Consider the following 19854-nt stretch of genomic DNA (forward strand, 5'->3'; position numbering starts at 1 on the left):
GAATGCCGGCAAATAAACGGAGGACACAAGGTTGTAACGTCTTTACCTGGTTTACTGGTGGTAGCAGGCCACAGTCCAGGATACCAGGAACAGGTGGTGATATGGTCCGGCTGGCCTGGAGGCAAATGTGGATCCCTCTCCCAGGTGAGGTCCGTAAGCCTTCCTACTCGAGCTCGTATCCGAGGTCCTTGCTGCCTGTGGCTTTCTGGCAAAGTCCTCTCTCTCCTGTCCTGGGACAGTTACACATATGGTGGACAGTGCGAGCCTTTTTATAGGGTCTCTATCACGACCCGGGCTCTTCGCATACTGCTGCACCTTCAGGTGTGGGTGTGGGCAAATTACATAAAGTCCTTTGCCCTCCAGTTCTGCTATGCAACCTAGAGTTCAAAACAACCTCGGGCTCCCGATGCCCAGTTCCTGCGCTTCAGCTCAGAGGGTGCCTGGTCACAGTTCCCCTCTAAGCCCTTTCCTGCTCCTGTGCTTTGTTCTTCATATGCTCACTACATTCCAACCCTTCAGGTTATCTTCCTTTCCTGGAGCTGCAGCTCACACGTGGCTGCACGGCCCCACTCTCTGCTCTTCCATCCTCTCTCTTCCACTGTCTCTGAACAACTGACTAACTCCTCCTCCAGTACAGAACACATATATCTGGGGTAAGCTCCCCTGAATCCGAGTTCAGAGCTCCCCCTTCTGGCCTGGATTCAGAACATGTTGCATGTAAGTGCTTTACCTGATAAAGGGAACCTCCTTGCCTCTAAGCATGACATCACCCTCCCCAAAAGGAAGGCAACATCACTGTAACAACCGGTTGCCTGGAGTGGTACAGTAGTGCCGGAGATTGCCGAGTACTGCGCTCGACTGGTATTTGGCACTCCCATTAGAATTAATTGAGTGGCAGTGTGCATGATCTTTCCTGTCGAGCTGTTCAGAGTCACAGTTCTTGGGATCGCTGGGGTCATAGTGGTCAAAACCCAGTAATTGAAAACCATGGATAGGTGATAGGGTTCAAACTCGATAATACCCCTTTGAACTCATTCTGGAGTCTGCCAAATAGTATGATACATACACCATAGCTGTGGAAGCCAAACAGTCCAAAATGTTTTAAGAAACCATAGAAAAAATACCGTTTAGTCAAGAAAAAAAAAAGAAAAAAGTATATTCTCTTCAGTAAATGGCCATATTCTTTAAAAGGATTTTCTGGTTGAAATATAGCTTAATCCTATTATACAATTTTCTAATACACATTATCTTTCAGTTTATGTTTTTAGATATATTTTCCTTTTTAATATGCTATTATAGGTTTAATGAATAACAATATGATTATCAATGCAATCTAATAACCTGTCCAGGCTTCTCTGTTCCTGTACAATTCTGTAACTCAGTTTATTGTGTTTTGCGCTGATGATGATGTCAATGACTTTCGATCATTTACTCAGTTTTCTTTCAGATCATTTACGACACTTATAAAAAACCTGCAAGCAGTCCTCTACGACACTAGGAGGAAGCCTTTCTGTCTCCCGCACCTTGCCGAGGCCTCTGGATTTGCCTTAGTAAACTTTCCAATCAACCTGTGCATCTTTCTGCTAAATGAATCTCTGCATGTCTAGCTTCTGTAATTGTATTACCATCTGTTTAAGATTACCTTTTATAAAATATCTCAGCATATTTCAACCCTCGCTTCCGTCCCTATGTTACATTGAAACAATCAAGGTCCATGTTTTACTACATTGTAAATAGAAGTGAATGATCCTTTGTGGCTGCACAGTATTCTGTAATAATATAACTAAAAGTGAAATAAATTATACACATGGTATGAAATGCATAGAAAATGTAAGAAAACGATAACTGAATTGGACCTGTAGTCTAAATACGTGTCCTGTTGAATTTCCACTTTAATGCATAGTTTCTCCTGACTCCATTTATTGTGATGGCATGTTATTTTACAAGGTTTCAAGAGAGACTGGGAGGCATTTACTATACTTTCCATACTTGCTATACTTTACTGTACACACTTTCCATAATTGATATGTTCTTTAAACAAAACTTATTTCTATGAAATAGTCTCATGCTTACCTAATTACATTATTAGCTGAAGCAAACTAGCAAAGTGAATGCTTTTTACTATCACATTGTAGAAAAGATGATTTGTTCTATGTTAAACAACATATTTAAATGATGAAGGATCAATCGCATATACATCAATTTTACCGCCTACTACAAATGACCCATATTGTAAATTCATATTCAATATTCCAAATATTTCTATCTGATGAGTGGAATAGCTATGGCTGAACCTGGACTGGGCAATACAAAACAGCAACAAAAAAATACAGCTGTTCAGTGTCAAATCATAAGTCATAATTAGCCAGTAGGGATCGAATCGTTTTGATGTAAATTTTATGAAACTCGTAGAGCCGGAAAATTTGAATAATTTGTAATTTGATTCACATGAATTACTAAAAATATGCCCATCACCATTTTCCACACTGCAGAAGATTGCATCAGTCACTGAAAGCCCACATGATCTCAGGTGAGACTGCACAGGCTTCTCCATAGCTTTACAGCTACTGTAAATCATGCACCGAGGGTGTTCCAGATACAGCGGAGGCACGGACAGGAAAATAACCAATTTCACACAGTCCACTTTCTGTAACTATTTTACTTAGGGATGAAATTATTCCTACTTGGTTTTGATAACCACACAATGAGAACACATCAAACAAACATTTTGCCAGAAGGCTATATCCTCTGTGCTGAACTGCTCGGCACCCAAGAGAGCTGATTCTGTTATATTCTCTACGTAAATTTACCTGTTGGCGGGCCCGTCTGAACCGGCCGCCGTTACCTTATTACACCCTGAGAGAAGCTGGTTTAATTAAATGAGTGTAAAGTACGGGTTCGCCTGCGGTTCAGCACAGTGATTCACAATCCTAAGAATATACACTTCTATTCCTATTTCCCAATCAAATATTCCCCTCCCATTGCGGTGTAATCTCAAGAAAACTAGAGGAAAAGTCCGTCCTCGACTATATTAAGAATATTCCAAAATTAACCATATTTACATACATATCAGCAAAGGTGCCGTGGACAAGGTCTGTTGGAGCTGAACCACTGCTCCATCTTACATTGTTCCACAGAGACTCATCTTCCAGCAGACAAATGGGAAACACAAGTCTTGTCTGGGGTTCGCTGCGTGCTGTGCCATCACCAAAGAGTAGTCCTCCAGCCGGTGAGCAATACCGAGGAAGCTTGTGGTGTGACTCTCTCAGTCTCTCTCAGTCTCAGTCTCTCTCTCAGTCTCAGTCTCTCGCAGTCTCAGTCTCTCTCAGTCTCAGTCTCTCTCAGTCTCAGTCTCTCTCTCAGTCTCAGTCTCTCGCAGTCTCAGTCTCTCTCAGTCTCAGTCTCTCTCTCAGTCTCAGTCTCTCTCAGTCTCAGTCTCTCTCAGTCTCAGTCTCTCGCAGTCTCAGTCTCTCTCAGTCTCTCGCAGTCTCAGTCTCTCGCAGTCTCAGTCTCTCTCAGTCTCAGTCTCTCGCAGTCTCAGTCTCTCTCGCAGTCTCAGTCTCTCTCTCAGTCTCAGTCTCTCTCAGTCTCAGTCTCTCGCAGTCTCAGTCTCTCTCAGTCTCTCGCAGTCTCAGTCTCTCGCAGTCTCAGTCTCTCTCTCAGTCTCAGTCTCTTGCAGTCTCAGTCTCTCTCTCAGTCTCAGTCTCTCTCAGTCTCAGTCTCTCTCAGTCTCAGTCTCTCTCAGTCTCAGTCTCTCTCAGTCTCTCGCAGTCTCAGTCTCTCGCAGTCTCAGTCTCTCTCTCAGTCTCAGTCTCTCGCAGTCTCAGTCTCTCTCTCAGTCTCAGTCTCTCGCAGTCTGTCTCTCTCTCAGTCTCAGTCTCTCGCAGTCTCAGTCTCTCTCTCAGTCTCAGTCTCTCTCAGTCTCAGTCTCTCTCAGTCTCAGTCTCTCGCAGTCTCAGTCTCTCTCTCAGTCTCAGTCTCTCGCAGTCTCAGTCTCTCTCTCAGTCTCAGTCTCTCGCAGTCTCAGTCTCTCTCTCAGTCTCTCTCAGTCTCAGTCTCTCTCAGTCTCAGTCTCTCTCAGTCTCTCTCAGTCTCAGTCTCTCTCAGTCTCTCTCTCTCAGTCTCTCTCCCTCTATATACATATCTCTCTGTCTATCTATAAATATATATCTCTTGTAATGTCGTCCTGTAGCCGGGGTCAGGGTCCTATCAGTCCAGTTTCTGTGTCATCTCATATCAGTAAAGGTGACAAACATGAAAATGTCATTTATATAAACAAAAAAAATCCCCACAAAGTTGAGGATAAGTATATATGATAAAGAGACAAATAGAATAAAATAGGAACAGCCAGTAGGTGCGTATAGACAATCACGTATAGATGCATATGTATACTCAGTCTGAATCACATGGCCCCCAAAGGGGGAGAAGGAAAAAAAAGAAGAGATGACGTACAGGGGGGTGCACTTTCTTCTTTACATGTGTGATATTTTACCACCCCCTCTTTCTTCTGCTTCCCTCTTTCTTTCCATTCCCCTCTTTAGGGTCTTGTCCAGACATGAGTATTCCTTTTAGGGTTACCTGGATGCATTCAGGGACCTATTCCCATATGATGGACTCTATACGCACTTACTGGTTGTTTTTATTTTCTGCAATTTGCAGCCCACAGAAAGGGACAGAGACCAGAATCCAAGGGAAATAAAGTGGGTGCCATTACACAACTTGGGAGCTAATTCGGGGCCCATTATACAATGTGGGGGCTAATGCGGTGGCCATTATACAGCATGCAGCTAATGTGAGGACCATTATACAGTTAGAAGGCCACTGTGGAGGCCAACATACAGTGTGAGTGCTACTGTGGGGGGGCTGTCAAACTGTGGAGTCACAAAGGAGGCATTATTACTATGTAAGAGACACAGTGATGGCATTATTATGTGGGGCAGTAAAAGGAGCACTGCTTTTGTGCCACACAGTAGGTGCAGAAATAGGGACTCAGCATTGGGCTCAGCATTGGGGTATCAGCAGGATGAGAAGTTTGTGCAGGTTGGGGATAGATGTGATGGGGCTGGAAATGTGAGCATTCAAATGTGTCTTTGCTGTAATCTCTGCAGCTGAGTCCTGGTTGGAGAAGTCATCATGTGGGTCTGGGCCAGATGGAATAGACAGGAAAAGTGAACAATTCCATAAGAATGAACATCATCTGTAAGTCACTATCTGTTACTATACTGTAATCTCCTACATGCTCTTCAGCACTGCTATCTACCACTATATGATCACTATATGGAGGTAGTGTTGGTTTTTCTTTATTGATTTATTTTCAGTTACAGCAGGATCATTTGCTGAGGTTCCCCTATACCAGTGTTTTTCAACCAGTGTGCCGCGGCACACTAGTGTGCCGCGACACATGGTCGGGTGTGCCGCGGGGAACGGGAGTCAGCTGTTCTCTGTGCCGACTGTCAAGCTGACAGCCGGCACAGAGAAGCTGCAGCGCGCCGGCTCCCGGAGATCAATTGTACTCGCAGACATCTACCAGCTGCGAGTACAATTGAGGCTCTGACTGCCGGGTCAGAACGACGCCAGCAGCGTGATCAAGTCATGTGATCACGCTGCTGACGTCACTATCCGGCGCGCAGGAGAAAGAAGAGACTTGGTGGTAAGTGCTCCTGTGCTGTGGAGCTGAAGACACCGAAGATTCAGCGTGGGGTGGGTTTATTAAGTGTGGGGGGATTTATTCAGTGTGGGGGGTGGGATTTATTCAGTGTGGGGGGGGGGATTTATTCAGTGTGGGGGGGGGATTTATTCAGTGTGTGGGGGGGGATTTATTCAGTGTGGGGGGGGATTTATTCAGTGTGGGGGGGGGATTTATTCAGTGTGGGGGGGGGATTTATTCAGTGTGTGGGGGGATTTATTCAGTGTGTGGGGGGATTTATTCAGTGTGTGTGGGGGATTTATTCAGTGTGTACGTGGGGGGGGGCTGGAATTTATTTAGCATGTGTGGGGCAGGGTGCATTTATTCTGTGGAAGGGGATGGATTTATTCTATCGGAAGGGCAGTGGATATATTCTGTGGGGGTGAGTGGGGAGATGGGGGTGGACACAGTAGCGAGGGGAAAAATGTGTGCTGACAGTACTGGGAGCAACGGTGATGGGATGTGTGAGGACAGTATGGGGAGTCGGGGGAATGTGTGAGGGGGGAATGTGTGAGGAGGAAATATGGAGAGAGCAAAGGGGTATGTTAGCAGGGGGGGGGATGTACAGGAGGAGGCTATTAGAAATGTGTGCAGACAGTATGGGGGGGATGAAAGTGTGAGTGGACACATAATAGATACTGAGTAGTGTGAGGGTAACAGCCAGGAGGAGACAGTATGCCAAGTAGGAGGAGTGTAATGAAGGGGCACAGTAGAGAGACTGGGCTCTCTATGAGGGACACCGTATGAGAAGGCAGTGTGAAGTATGGAAAAGAGAGAGAGGGTAGTGTGGATGGCATGTACCATAAGAGGGACAGTGAGGGTCATATTATGTGCTGGGAATAAAGTGAGGGGCAATTATTTACTCAGAGGCTCAGCCTAGGGCAGATATTGTTATTCCGGAGCATTATAATAACACTGCTATCTTTAAGGGTGTTGTGTCGGGATGTGCTGCAGAAGACAGGAGAAGATGGAAGTCTGCAGAAACGAGCTCTGCCGGTGGATGAGAAGAGTCATCATGGCATCTGGACAAGGTGAAGATGAAAAGAAAGAGGCGACTCCACAAACAACGTCATCTATCAGGTACATGGATGTAAATGTGTTTTTTTTGTGATACTAATTCTCATTTTTATTTGTTAGGAACATTAAAGGGGATGTCCAAGGTTGTGATGAGTCTGCAGTCATACTATGTGACTGCAGACTTCTGAATTCTCACAGTGCACACTGCTATCATAATTCTCTGATGTTGGTGATTTACATACATGCGGTCACGTGCTGACTAGACATGTGTGGCCTCATTCAATGAAAATGAATTGACTGAGGCCGGACACGTCTAGTTAGAATGTGACCAGAAGTATCCAAATCACATACTTGTGCTGTCATGACCGTCCACTCTGGCCACCGGCAAGGGAGAATCCTGAAAGTGTGCAGTGCTTGCGCTGTGAGAATTCAGAAGCCTGCAGTCACATAGAATGACTGCAGACTTTCATCTCAAACCTGGACGCACCATTTTGTGCCATTTTGGTTGGTGGTGTGCCTCGGGATTTTTTAAGTATAAAAAGTGTGCCGCGGCTCAAAAAAGGTTGAAAATCACTGCCCTATACCCATGATTAAAGTGTGCCACCATAGTTGTAGTCAAGGGTTAGGGCCCAACTCAGATGGTTCGCCCCCCTGAGCTGAAAGCCTAGCTATGCCTCTGCATAGAAGTGATGGATGCAATGGCGACTGTGTAAAAATAAAAAAGCCAATGAATAACAAAATTGTATCATTTTTCAGCTCCAGAATGCAGATACTCACTGTTATATCATATACCACTGCACATTTATCAAAGATCTCAAAGCAAAGACATAAAAGAAGGAAAGAAACATTCAGAGCTTATTACCAAGATTTAAAAAGAATATGTCTGAGGAAAAAACTGAGAAATGATCGTGAAACCAACATGAATTCTTCCTTCAGGTTCAATATGAAACAATTTCCTGAATCATTATTAAAAAGACCCTTTTTGACTTCTGGCTGAGGAAGAGGTAGACGTCGCTTGCCAGGGTATGTTTGAGGCTTGCCCCGATACTTGGATACGTTGCAGACCCATATTATATACAAGACGTTAAACTCTATAATAACCGAACCCGTAGGGAACTTGAAGTCTGTTATATGCCTCACAGCCTGAAAATGATGACAGTCATCACATCTTCTGCCCCATCAGTCTTGCTCAACTAGATGAGAATATTGAAGTGGATTTTTACACTTGATCATAGTTTTACAACTGTTCTAGAATTTCCTTCTTCTGGCATGTGATATCGGAATACTATGACCTGTTCATTATGTGTCTGCCAGATGTAGTAAGTGTAAGGAATGCTGATTAATCCGTAACATAAAAAGGTCAATAAAGAATTCAAGTCTTTGAGTTCCAGCTTCATATAAAGGAGGGATAAAAAGATCTTTCATATTGGCTGGAATCAATAGATCTTTAAAGAAGTCTTGCGAGAACTAGGATGAAAAGAATTATTATCACGTAAGGCATATTGATGGGGAAGAGCATAGACTATATGGTTACTGATTGTATTGACAGCGGAGCAAAATGACTGCGTGACAATAGTCACAACCCAAGGCTAGGCCGTGAATCAGCGCCGTCAGACGTTCCCGGGTCAATACCAAAAGATCACGTAGTAAACCAAGGGAAAAATACAAAGTCATAAGTCAGGTCACATGCCAGGGTCAGAATATCAGAGAAATAGCAGATAAGCAAAGGGGCAATAACATACGAGTAGTCGGAACACGGTCCTAAGGCAGCAGCAGAATATCAGATGCAAAGGGGCAATAACAAACGGGCAGTCTGAACATGGTCTACAGCTCAGCAGCAGAATATCAGATGAAAAGGGGCAATAACAAATGGGTAGTCTGAACACAGTCCTAAGGTCAGCAGCGGAATATCAGATGAATAGGGGCAATAACAAATGGGTAGTCGGAAGACAGTCCAAAGGTCAGCAGCAGAATACTGTATCAGATGCAAAGGGGCAATGACAAATGGGTAGTCAGAACATGGTCCAAAGGTCAGCAGCAGAATATCAGATGAAAAGAGGCAATAACAAATGGGTAGTCAGAACACGATCCAAAGGTCAGCAGCAGAAGAAGATCAGAATTTACAGCACAGGGTACAGGTGACCACACCAGAGAGCACAAGCTCTGAACAAGCTTTTGACTGCCAATGACCTGGGCCAGACAGCTCACCTAAATAGCAGGACAAATACCAAGAACATGGAGCACCTGTGGAAATCTTTGCACCTTCCAGTCAAATAGGTCAACCGAGCTGTCAATCAAAGCACTGACAGCTCAGCACGCCGCAGCACAGGATAGGATAACAGAGCTGTCCATCACAGAGTCCCAGACACTCTGAGCAGAGGAATTGTGACAGACTGGTAGTAGATATGGCAAGAAGGGACAATATTTACCAGGGACGCACACAGAAATCATATTTTATTTCCCATAGCAAAACTTGGGCCCCAATTTCCACTGAAATGTGTGTGCACACCTGAATGTACTTATTGAGTGTGCACAAATAAGAGTGCACCATGAGGGTGCATGTGTGTGCCTGTCTGTTGTGTGTGCCTGTCTGTTGTATGTGCCTGTCTGTTCTGTGTGCCTGTCTGCTGTGTGTGCATGTCTGTTGTGTGTGCATGTCTGTTGTGTGTGCCTGTCTGTTGTATGTTCCTGTCTGTTCTGTGTGCCTGTCTGCTGTGTGTGCATGTCTGTTATGTGTGCCTATCTGTTGTGTGTGCCTGTCTGTTGTGTGTGACTGTCTGTTATGTGTGCATGTTAGTGGTGTGTGTGCCTGTCTGTTGTATGTGCCTGTCTGTTGTGTGTGCCTGTCTGCTGTGTGTGCATGTCTGTTGTGTGTGCCTGTCTGTTGTGTGTGCCTGTCTGTTGTGTGTGCCTGTCTGCTGTGTGTGCCTGTCTGTTGTGTGCATGTCTGTTATGTGTGCCTGTCTGTTGTGTGTGCCTGTCTGTTGTGTGTGTGTCTGTCTGTTGTGTGCCTATCTGTTATGTGTGCCTGTTTGTAATGTGTGCCTGTCTGTTGTGTGCCTGTCTGCTGCGTGTGCTTGTCTGTTGTGTGTGCCTGTCTGTTGTGTGTGCCTGTCTGTTGTGTGTGCCTGTCTGCTGTGTGTGCCTGTCTGTTGTTTGCCTGTTTGTTATGTGTGCCTGTCTGTTGTGTGTGCCTGTCTGTTGTGTGTGCCTGTCTGTTGTGTGTTACTGTCTGTTGTGTGCCTGTCTGCTGTGTGTGCCTGTCTGTTGTGTGCCTGTCTGTTATGTGTGCCTGTCTTTTGTGTGCCTGTCTGTTGTGTGTGCCTTTTTGTAATGTGTGCCTGCTGTTGTGTGTGCCTATCTGTTGTGTGTGCCTGTCTGTTGTGTGTGCCTGTGTGTAATGTGTGCCTGTCTGTTGTGTGCCTGTCTGCTGTGTGTGCCTGTCTGCGGTGTGTGCCTGTCTGCGGTGTGTGCCTGTCTGTGGTGTGTGCCTGTCTGTGGTGTGTGCCTGTTTGTAATGTGTGCCTGTCTGTTGTGTGTGACTGTCTGTTGTGTGTGCCTGTGTGTTAGGTGTACATGTGTGTTATGTGTGCATGTTAGTGGTGTGTGTGCCTATCTGTAGTGTGTGCCTGTGCAGCGCTCCAGAGTCCTGGTCGTTGCAGTACTGACGCTCCGCCACTAAGGGGAGTGATGGTACGTCTGATGGCACTTATGGAGTTCACCTGACCAGGTATCACAGTCACACACTATATTTCACACTCTGGCCACCAGGGGGAGCAAAGGGTTCTATGTATTAGGCCACTCCTCACAATCTGGTAAAACTGGGGGCTGGATAGGAAGTTAGTCAGAAGCTGACTGGGTTGGATCCAGGCAACATCCTGTGGCAGAGGGTGTTGCGGGGGAAGATTCAGGGGGGTCTCTGTCAGGGGTGGGATCCTGACAGCGGCCTAGCGAACAGAACAGAACGTTACGGAGCCGCGCCTGCACCCGTTGCGGCGGCATCCTAAGAAAAGAAAAGAAGAGAAGTTTATTGTGGAGAAGTGAGAAACGAGATTGCAGCAAAAAGGAGATAAAGCCAGTAGGAGTCGTGCCTTAAGATCGTGGCAACATCCTACTGAGGCGCGTAGCCGGTGGCCGGAACGCCGAGGAAGTATTTGGCTCCAAGCATTACTTCAAACAGCGGCAGGACAGTTAATTATAGGTTGGCTGTCTCACCTAAATCACCTAAGCAGACATAGGGGGTAATTGTGGGAGAGGGGTGACGCTAGGGTCCCGGAAGAACTCCAGCCCTACCCGTCATACGGGTGCGTCCTATCCATATCATCTGGGGGACGGAGAAAGAAGAACATCAGAATAGATACGAGTTGTGAGAAAGAAGAACATCAGAAACAAACAGACACAACAGTTGTGAGGACTATCCCGTGGTGCTCAGCAGGGAGGTACTACAACACACAGGCGCTAGAAGGTAGGCACTGATTTCCACCTGCAAAGGAATCTCTGGATGTGCCTTCGGACCGGCCGGTCTCAGCCAGCCCTATTAGCAGTACTCTGGATTGAGGATCCTGAAGCCTTCAGTAAAGAGGTAAAGAGACTGCAACCCTGCGTCCTCGTTATTCATCGCGACCTGCACCAGGCACCATCATCACATCTTTCATTGGACGCCCCCTTAGCAGGGTCATGGACCGGGTCTAGCCACCGTGACAACCCCAGGACCGAGACAGAGAGGCCTGGTACCGAGTACACCGTGGCCCTGCATCTGGGGGCGCTCCAACTGTCTGTTGTGTGTGACTGTCTGTTATGTGTGCATGCTAGTGGTGTGTGTGCCTATCTGTTGTGTGTGCCTGTGTGTGACTGTCTGTTGTGTGTGCCTGTCTGTTGTGTGTGCATGTGTGTTATGTCTGCATGTTAGTGGTGTGTGTGCATGTCTGTTGTGTGTGACTGTCTGTTGTGTGTGCATGTGTGTTATGTGTGCATGTTAGTGGTGTGTGTGCCATAAATAATTACAGGATAAAAATCACAATATCCATTAAAATTACAAGCTGATAATAATGAGTTATCTATCTTAAAAGGAACATGTCAGGCGAGTCATGCTGTTCAAACAAAGAGCAGCATGAATCGAAACCTGGCTGCACGATTGCAACTAGTTATGTCTTTGTCTTAAAGGAAATCTTTCATATTGGATAACAATATAAACATGAAGATATAGAGTTAATCTGCAGGTTAATGGTGCTACTAGCTTTACTGAAAGCGAGGCTACTGGGAGAACATGAATTCTGTTCCTCCCTGGAGCCGCCAGCTTTCAGTAATACAGGCGTGCCACCACAGCTACAGTTACCGTTCAGTACACAGTGAGGAGAAGCTGAAAGCACGCCTCAGAGCGAGCTGTCCGTCAAAGTGCCTGTGCACACTTACAACTGCAGCACACAGAGCTGTGCAACACGCAGACACACCAATATGACTGAAAGCTGATGGCCCCCCGCTATGTTTGCAGTATGGCAGCTGGGCACCTTTCTGCTCCAGATGATTGACAAGTCTCTCTCTATGTAGACGTGAAGAAGAGACCTGTCAATCAGCAGCGGTGCTGGGAAGAGCCGGCTGGAGGCAGTGACAGACTACTCCCGTCTCTGCTTACAGTTCCTGACCGCATATTCAAAATATATTTTCTATGCGTCGCCGCAGGTAATATCACAGGGCCCTATGGCGAGGGGTGCGATGATCCCGGATGTGTACTGTACACATCCGGCATGATCGCGTCCCAGAAAGGGGGCGGGGCTTAGCGCCGAGCGGCTTCGCCGCTGCGGCGATACCGCCGGCCACCCTGAACGTGGACACGCACCCAAACAAGGAGTGAAACAATTAGAGGAAAAGTATAATAGAAAGATATGCACCACTTAAGCATTTATCACCCACTCCTGGTTTTGGCTTACAAATACTGATGGAAAATCCTGATCAAATCCTGATGCAATCCTGAACGTGGACACATACCCTATGGGCTCTCCTTGCATTTTCTCAAGACACAAATGATATCTATAGCATGGTTTACATTTCTGTGCTCCCTGCATAAAAGCCGGTGCAAACCTCCCTCTTCTCCCAACGCAGGCCATAATGAGCCATCTTATGTTACTCCGGAGCCTGCGCCTCTCAGACGTTTCCACTTTACTGCTTTGTCTGTATCAGGTTCCTGTTTGGAAAGGTAATTCCCTTCTAAACTAGTTTTAATCAACAACATGTTAAACAGATTCCTGCACAGGGCAGGTGCCCAGGCCTGCGCTGCTCCGCGTCCCTCTATATACAGTACCGCAGCACGTTCAGTATAGGTCCTGCCCAGAGCTGCATTTACAGATGATGATTTATCAGCACATAGATATCACCTTATGGAATGTAATACAGGTACATTTAAAATGTAAAATATAGACACCTCCGGAGGCATTCTTTTTACTTAAATGTATGTCTTTTGGTCTGAAAATAATTTGCGCAATACGTTACTTAAAATATGTGTCAATAATTGCATTCTTTAGCCTCTGTGCTGCACTGTCTTTTGCAGACTGATTTAACTAAGAATCCGTGAGATAGTCGATTTTCATTTCTCCTTTTCATATCTGTATATTTTACCTTCTCTCCGACTCTCAGCTGATTTATGATCACACGAAAGTTCAGCTCTTCTTTGATGTTTGAGGTAATAAATTAGCTGAGAGGAGCTTAGTAAGAGACACATAAAACAGTGACAAAGTCCTAGTCAGAATGAACTCACTGATGGATCCTCAGTTAACTCATTCTACAGAGAAACAAACAGCTTTAAAAGCCAATGTGATGCAAAATGTTTAACGAAAACGAATTACAACATTTTTTTTTAGCCCAAAATATATGCATTTAAGTAAAAATAAGTTGTCTCTGAAGGTGCGCATATCCTTTAATTAATTGTAAAAAAGTATCACATTAGTTACTCCCTTGTCTAACAATTCTTTATATCACAACTATAAGGCTATGTGCACACGCTGCGGAATGGTGTGCGGATTTTTCCGCACTGTCTTTGGTAAACCCGCAGGTAAACCGCACTGTGGATTTACAGCGATTTTATGCGGTTTTTGTGTGGATCCCACCTGCGGTTTTACACCTGCGGATTCCTATTATGGAGCAGGTGTAAACCGCTGCAGAATCCGCACAAAGAATTGACATGCTGCGTTTCCGCGTATTTTGTTCCGCAGCATGTGCACTGCAGATTTTGTTTTCCATAGGTTTACATTGTACTGTAAACGTATGGAAAACTGCTGCGAATCTGCAGCAAAATCCGCAGCGTGTGCACATAGCCTCAATCTTGATAACGTTCATCAATTGTCATAACGACTGTGTAATACAAAGTAATTCATGTTCTGGGGAAGTTTTTAAAGCAGTCCTATCATCAAGTTTTCCATGTTGAACTGGACACACAATGTCATAGTGGGTGCAGAGCGGAATAAAACGTGTTTTATTTTTATTTTTGCTAATTTGCCTATGATCAGTCATAGAGAGAGAAGAAGTTCATGCCCCCAGTGAAAACTTTCTGATGATCCCCACTTGGACTTAACAAAACTTAACTCATTAGCTATCAAATAATTTGATTGATAATATCTCCACAATTCACAGGGGAAATTAAAACAACAAACAAAAACAAAACATGTTCTATTCTTCTCTGCAGCAACTATTACATTTTGTGTCCAGTTCTCATTAAATATAATTAACCAGTCCAAGACGTATCTTGGGGCCACAAGTTGAATTTAGCCCCCTAAAATAAATGAACCCATGTATACAGAACAGTTTGCTCTACAGTGTGCACTTACCCTTTATTGGATTTCATGGGCTTCATGACTATACCTGGCCCATTAGAGGACCCTATGTTCTTTTAGGCGGGCAATCTGACCTTAAGTTAAAAATCATTTATTGGATCTGTTACAGCCATATCCTTACAGTCTAAGGCTACGCTCACACTTGCATAGCGGGGCTTTGTGGACGGCTGCGTACTTCCTCCCTGAAGCTTCGCCCACTTCCGCACTTCTTCCGTTTTGGTCCGCCTACTTCTGCATGCATCCTGCGTACCTATCTTTAACATTGGGTATGCAGGTCATGAGGATGTATGCGGATGTATGCTGATGCATCATTTTGACGCGCCCGCCGACCGCACGGGGACGCAACAAGGATTATGACACTTGGATCAAACGCTAACAGAGTTTCAGCTGAGTATCATAAGCATAATCGGTCCGTGTGACCCCAGCCTTAGCCAATAGTCACACGTTCAGTATTTGGTCAGCATTTTACCTCAGTATCTGTAAGCCCAAAGCAGGAGTGGGTGATAAATACAGAAGTGGTGACGTGTTTCTATTAGGGCTCATTTCCACATGCGAGGCACACGTCCGTATCTCGCATGTGGAAACCAAGCTGTGGAGCCGGCACTGAGGAGCGGAGCGTGCGGCCGCATAGGAACACATGGAGCTGCACGCTCCGCTCCAAAGTGCCGGCGCCAGAGCTTGGTTTCCACATGCGAGATACGGACGTGTGCCTCGCATGTGGAAATGAGCCCTAAGGCCGGTTTCACACGTCAGTGACTCCGGTACGTGAGGTGTCAGTTTTCTCACGTACCAGAGACACTGACTCACATAGACACATTAAAATCAATGTGTCTCTGCACATGTCAGCGTGTTTTCGTGGACCGTGTGTCCATTTGGAAAACACGGAGACATGTCAGTGTTCGTGGGAGTGCACGGATTACACGGACCCATTAAAATCAATGGGTCCGTGTAAAACACGTACCGCACCCGGATGTTGTCCGTGTGCCGTCCGTGTGCCGTGCTGGAGACAGCGCTTACAGTAAGCGCTGTCCCCCTGTGTGGTGCTGAAGGCTTAATTCATCTCTTCTCCCCCACAGCGTTCGCTGGAGAGAAGAGATGAAAGATCAATTTTTTCTAATTTTTTGTTAAAAATAAACTTTGCTGGTGTCCTCCCATCCCCAGTGCGCCGCCCGGCCCCTTGCAGATGCAGAGAAATACTCACCTAGCTCCCGCGATGTCTCCTCTCTCCTCTCCGTGCCGCTGCTTCTCTTGTATGAGCGGTCACGTGGTGCCGCCCATTACAGTGATGAATATGCGGCTCCACCTCCCATAGGGGTGGAGCCGCATATTCATCAACTGTAATGAGCGGCACTACGGATGGCCTACGGATGGCCTACGTGAGCTCACGGACACACGGACACGGATAACTCCGGTACCGATTTTTCCGGTACCGGAATTATCTGGACGTGTGGGACTGGCCTTACACTTTTCCTATGATTGCTCCACTCCTGGCTTTGGCTTTCAAATACTGATGTAAAATACTGACCAAATACTGAACATGTGAAAGTGACCTAAGAAACTATATTTTAGACCATGCTGAATCTTAGGCCCCTTTCACATGTCCGTATAATACAAGTACCGTTGTCATCAGTGTTTTGGATCAATATGACATCAGTGTGCCAGAAGTGTGTCATCAGTGTGCCAGCACACTGCTGGCTCGCTGATGGCATACTGATGGCACACTGCTGGCTCGCTGATGGCACACTGTTGGCTCGCTGATGGCACACTGATGGCTCGCTGATGGCACACTGTTGGCTCGCTGATGGCACACTGATGACACACTGCTGGTTCACTGATGGCACACTGCTGGCTCGCTGATGGCACACTGATGGCTTGCTGATTGCACACTAATGGTACACTGATGACACACTGCTGGCTTGCTGATGGCACACTGCTAACTCGCTGATGGCACACTGCTGGCTCCCTGATGGCACACTGCTGGCTCACTGATGGCACACTGATGACAGTGTGTCATCAGTATGACATCAGTGTGACATCAGTGTGCCAGCAGTGTGACATCAGTATGACATCAGTGTGCAAGCAGTGTGTCATCAGTGTGACATCAGTGTGCCAGCAGTGTGACATCAGTGTGCCAGCAGTGTAACATCATCGACCAAGCAGTGTGACATCAGTGTGACATCAGTGTGTCATCAGTGAGCCAGCAGTGTGCCATCAATTTGCCAGCAGTGTGACATCAGAGTGACATCAGTGTGACATCAGCGAGCAAGCAGTGTGCCATCAGAGAGCCAGCAGTGTGCCATCAATGTGCCATCAGCGAGCCAGCAGTGTGCCATCAGTGTGACATCAGCGAGCCAGCAGTGTGCCATCAGTATGCCATCAGCGAGCAAGCAGTGTGCCATCAGTGAGCCAGCAGTGCGCCATCAATGTGCCATCAGCAAGCCAGCAGTGTGCCATCAGCAAGCCATCAATGTGTCATCAGCGAGCCAGCAGTGTGCCATCAGTGTGCCATCAGCGAGCCAGCAGTGTGCCATCAGCGAGCCAGAAGTGTGCCGTCAGCGTGCCATCAGTGAGCCAGCAGTGTGACATCAGCGAGCCAGCAGTGTGCCAGCAGTGTGCCAACAAAGAGCCAGCAGTGTGCCATCAGCAAGCCAGCAGTGTGTCATCAGTGTGCCATCAGCGAGCCAGCAGTGTGCCATCAGTTTGCTATCAGCGGGCCAGCAGTGTGCCATCAGCGAGCCAGCAGTGTGCCATCAGTGAGCCAGCAGTGTGCCATCAGCGAGCCAGAAGTGTGCCATCAGTGAGCCAGCAGTGTGCCATCAGCAAGCCAGCAGTGTGCCAGCAGTGTGTCAGTGTGACATCAGTGTGCCAGCAGTGTGACGTCAGTGTGTCATCAGTGAGGCAGCATTGTGCCATCAGTGTGCCATCAGCGAGCCAGAAGTGTGCCATCAGCGAGCCAGCCGTGTGCCATCAATGTGCCAGCAGTGTGACATCAGTGTGCCATCAGTGTGACATCAGTGTGTCATCAGTGAGCCAGCAGTGTGCCATCAGTGTGCCATCAGCGAGCCAGAAGTGGGCCATCAGTGAGCCAGCAGTGTGCCATCAATGTGACAGCAGTGTGACATCAGTGTGCCAGCAGTGTGACATCAGTGCGACATCAGTGTGCCAGCAGTGTGTTATCAGTGAGCCAGCAGTGTGCCATCAGCGAGCCATCAGTGTGCCATCAGTGTACCATCAGTGATCCAGCAGTGTGCCATCAGCGATCCAGAAGTGTGCCATCAGTGTGCCATCAGTGAGCCAGCAGTGGGCCATCAATGTGCCAGCAGTGTGCCATCAGCGTGCCATCAGCGAGCCATCAGTGTACCATCAGTGAGCCAGCAGTGTGCCATCAGCGAGCCAGCAGTGTGTCATCAGTGTGCCATCAGCAAGCCAGCAGTGTGCTATCAGTGTGACATCAGCGAGCCAGCAGTGTGCCATCAGCGTGCCATCAGTGAGCCAGCAGTGTGCCATCAGCGAGCCAGCAGTGTGTCATCAGTGTGACATCAGCGAGCCAGCAGTGTGACAAAAGTGTGACAGCAGTGTGCCATCAGCGAGCCAGCAGTGTGACATCAGCGTGCCATCAGCGAGCCAGCAGTGTGACAAAAGTGTGACAGCAGTGTGCCGTCAGCGAGCCAGCAGTGTGCCATCTGTTTTTTTCTGCTATGGCTTAAGAAAAATCAATTCCAAAGCTTCTCCTCATTTTTGCAATGTTAATCCTTGTATTGATCCTTGTCATAGGTGCTGCTGGTAAAAAACAGACATACTGTATCTCTGTGTGACAACCATGAAAAGAAATGGAGGCCACACATACACACACTTCACACCACTAATCTAAGCCAATTAAGGATTCAGTCTCTATAGGCCCCGTCTCACTAAGCGATTTACCAACGATCACGACCAGCGATATGACCTGGCCGTGATCGTTGGTAAGTCGCTGTGTGGTCGCTGGGGAGCTGTCACACAGACAGCTCTCTCCAGCGACCAACGATCAGGGGAACGACTTCGGCATCGTTGAAACTGTCTTCAACGATGCCGAAGTCCCCCTGCAGCACCCGGGTAACCAGGGTAAACATCGGGTTACTAAGCGCAGGGCCGCGCTTAGAAACCCGATGTTTACCCTGGTTACCAAAAAAACCAAACAGTACATACTCGCCTTTCGGTGTCCGTCAGGTCCCTTGCCGTCTGCTTCCTGCTCTGACTGAGCCGCCGTACAGTGAGAGCAGAGCGCAGCGGTGACGTCACTGCTGTGCTCTCACTTCTCACTGTACGGCCGGCAGTCAGTGAGAGCAGGAAGCAGACGGCAAGGGACCTGACGGACATCAGATGGTGAGTATGTACGGTTTTTTTTTTTTTACACTTACGCTGGTAACCAGGGTAAACATCGGGTTACTAAGCGCGGCCCTGCGCTTAGTAACCCGATGTTTACCCTGGTTACCAGTGAAGACATCGCTGGGTCGGTGTCACACACACCGATTCAGCGATGTCAGCGGGGCCTCAACGACCAAAAAAAGGTCCAGGCCATTCCGACACGACCAGCGATCTCGCAGCAGGGGCCTGATCGCTGCTACGTGTCACACATAGCGAGATCGCTATGGAGGTCGCTGTTGCGTCACAAAGCTTGTGACTCAGCAGCGATCTCGCTATGTGAGACGGGGCCTTAAGCTCAGTTTGTTTGTTTGCTTAAGGCCCCTTCACATGTCCATGCTTGCATTATGTGTGGTATCCGTTTTTTTCATAGATGTCACACGTACCCATTATAATCTATGGTGCTGCACAACTATCCATTTTTTACCAGCAGCACAGATGACAAGGGCCAATACATGTCTATGGGTCCATGTAAAACATATACAGTATACAGATGGCATCTGTGTGCTGTCCGTGTGATGTATGTGTTTAACATTGCAAAGTATAGGAGAAGCTTTGGAATGGATTTTTCTTAAGCCAAAGCGTAAAAAACGTATGACACACTGATCCAAGCACTGATGGCACACTGATCCAAGCACTGATGGCACACTGATCCAAGCACTGATGGCACACTGATCCAAGCACTGATGGCACACTGATCCAAGCACTGATGGCACACTGATCCAAGCACTGATGGCACACTGATGGCACACTGATCCAAACACTGATGCCTCTGATACCACAATGATGCCACACTGATGCCTCTCGGATGCCATACTGATCCAAAACACTAATGACGCCGGCACCGTTTTTCCGGTATCAATATTATACAGACTTGTGAAGGGGCCTTAGGGGACATCAAGACTTCTCGATAATCTACATACCAGT

The 19854-nt window shown here is 47.0% G+C and overlaps 1 protein-coding gene across 4 annotated transcripts in view; it reads right to left on the reverse strand.

Moving 5' to 3' along the window:
* Window positions 1-19854, reverse strand: part of ADAMTSL3 (ADAMTS like 3) — a 793440-nt gene that overhangs the window by 157699 nt on the left and 615887 nt on the right. The gene's annotated exons all lie outside the window — the stretch shown is intronic.

Source organism: Ranitomeya variabilis, chromosome 5 (genome assembly GCF_051348905.1).
Source record: "Ranitomeya variabilis isolate aRanVar5 chromosome 5, aRanVar5.hap1, whole genome shotgun sequence".
Classification (NCBI taxonomy): Eukaryota; Metazoa; Chordata; class Amphibia; order Anura; family Dendrobatidae; genus Ranitomeya; species Ranitomeya variabilis.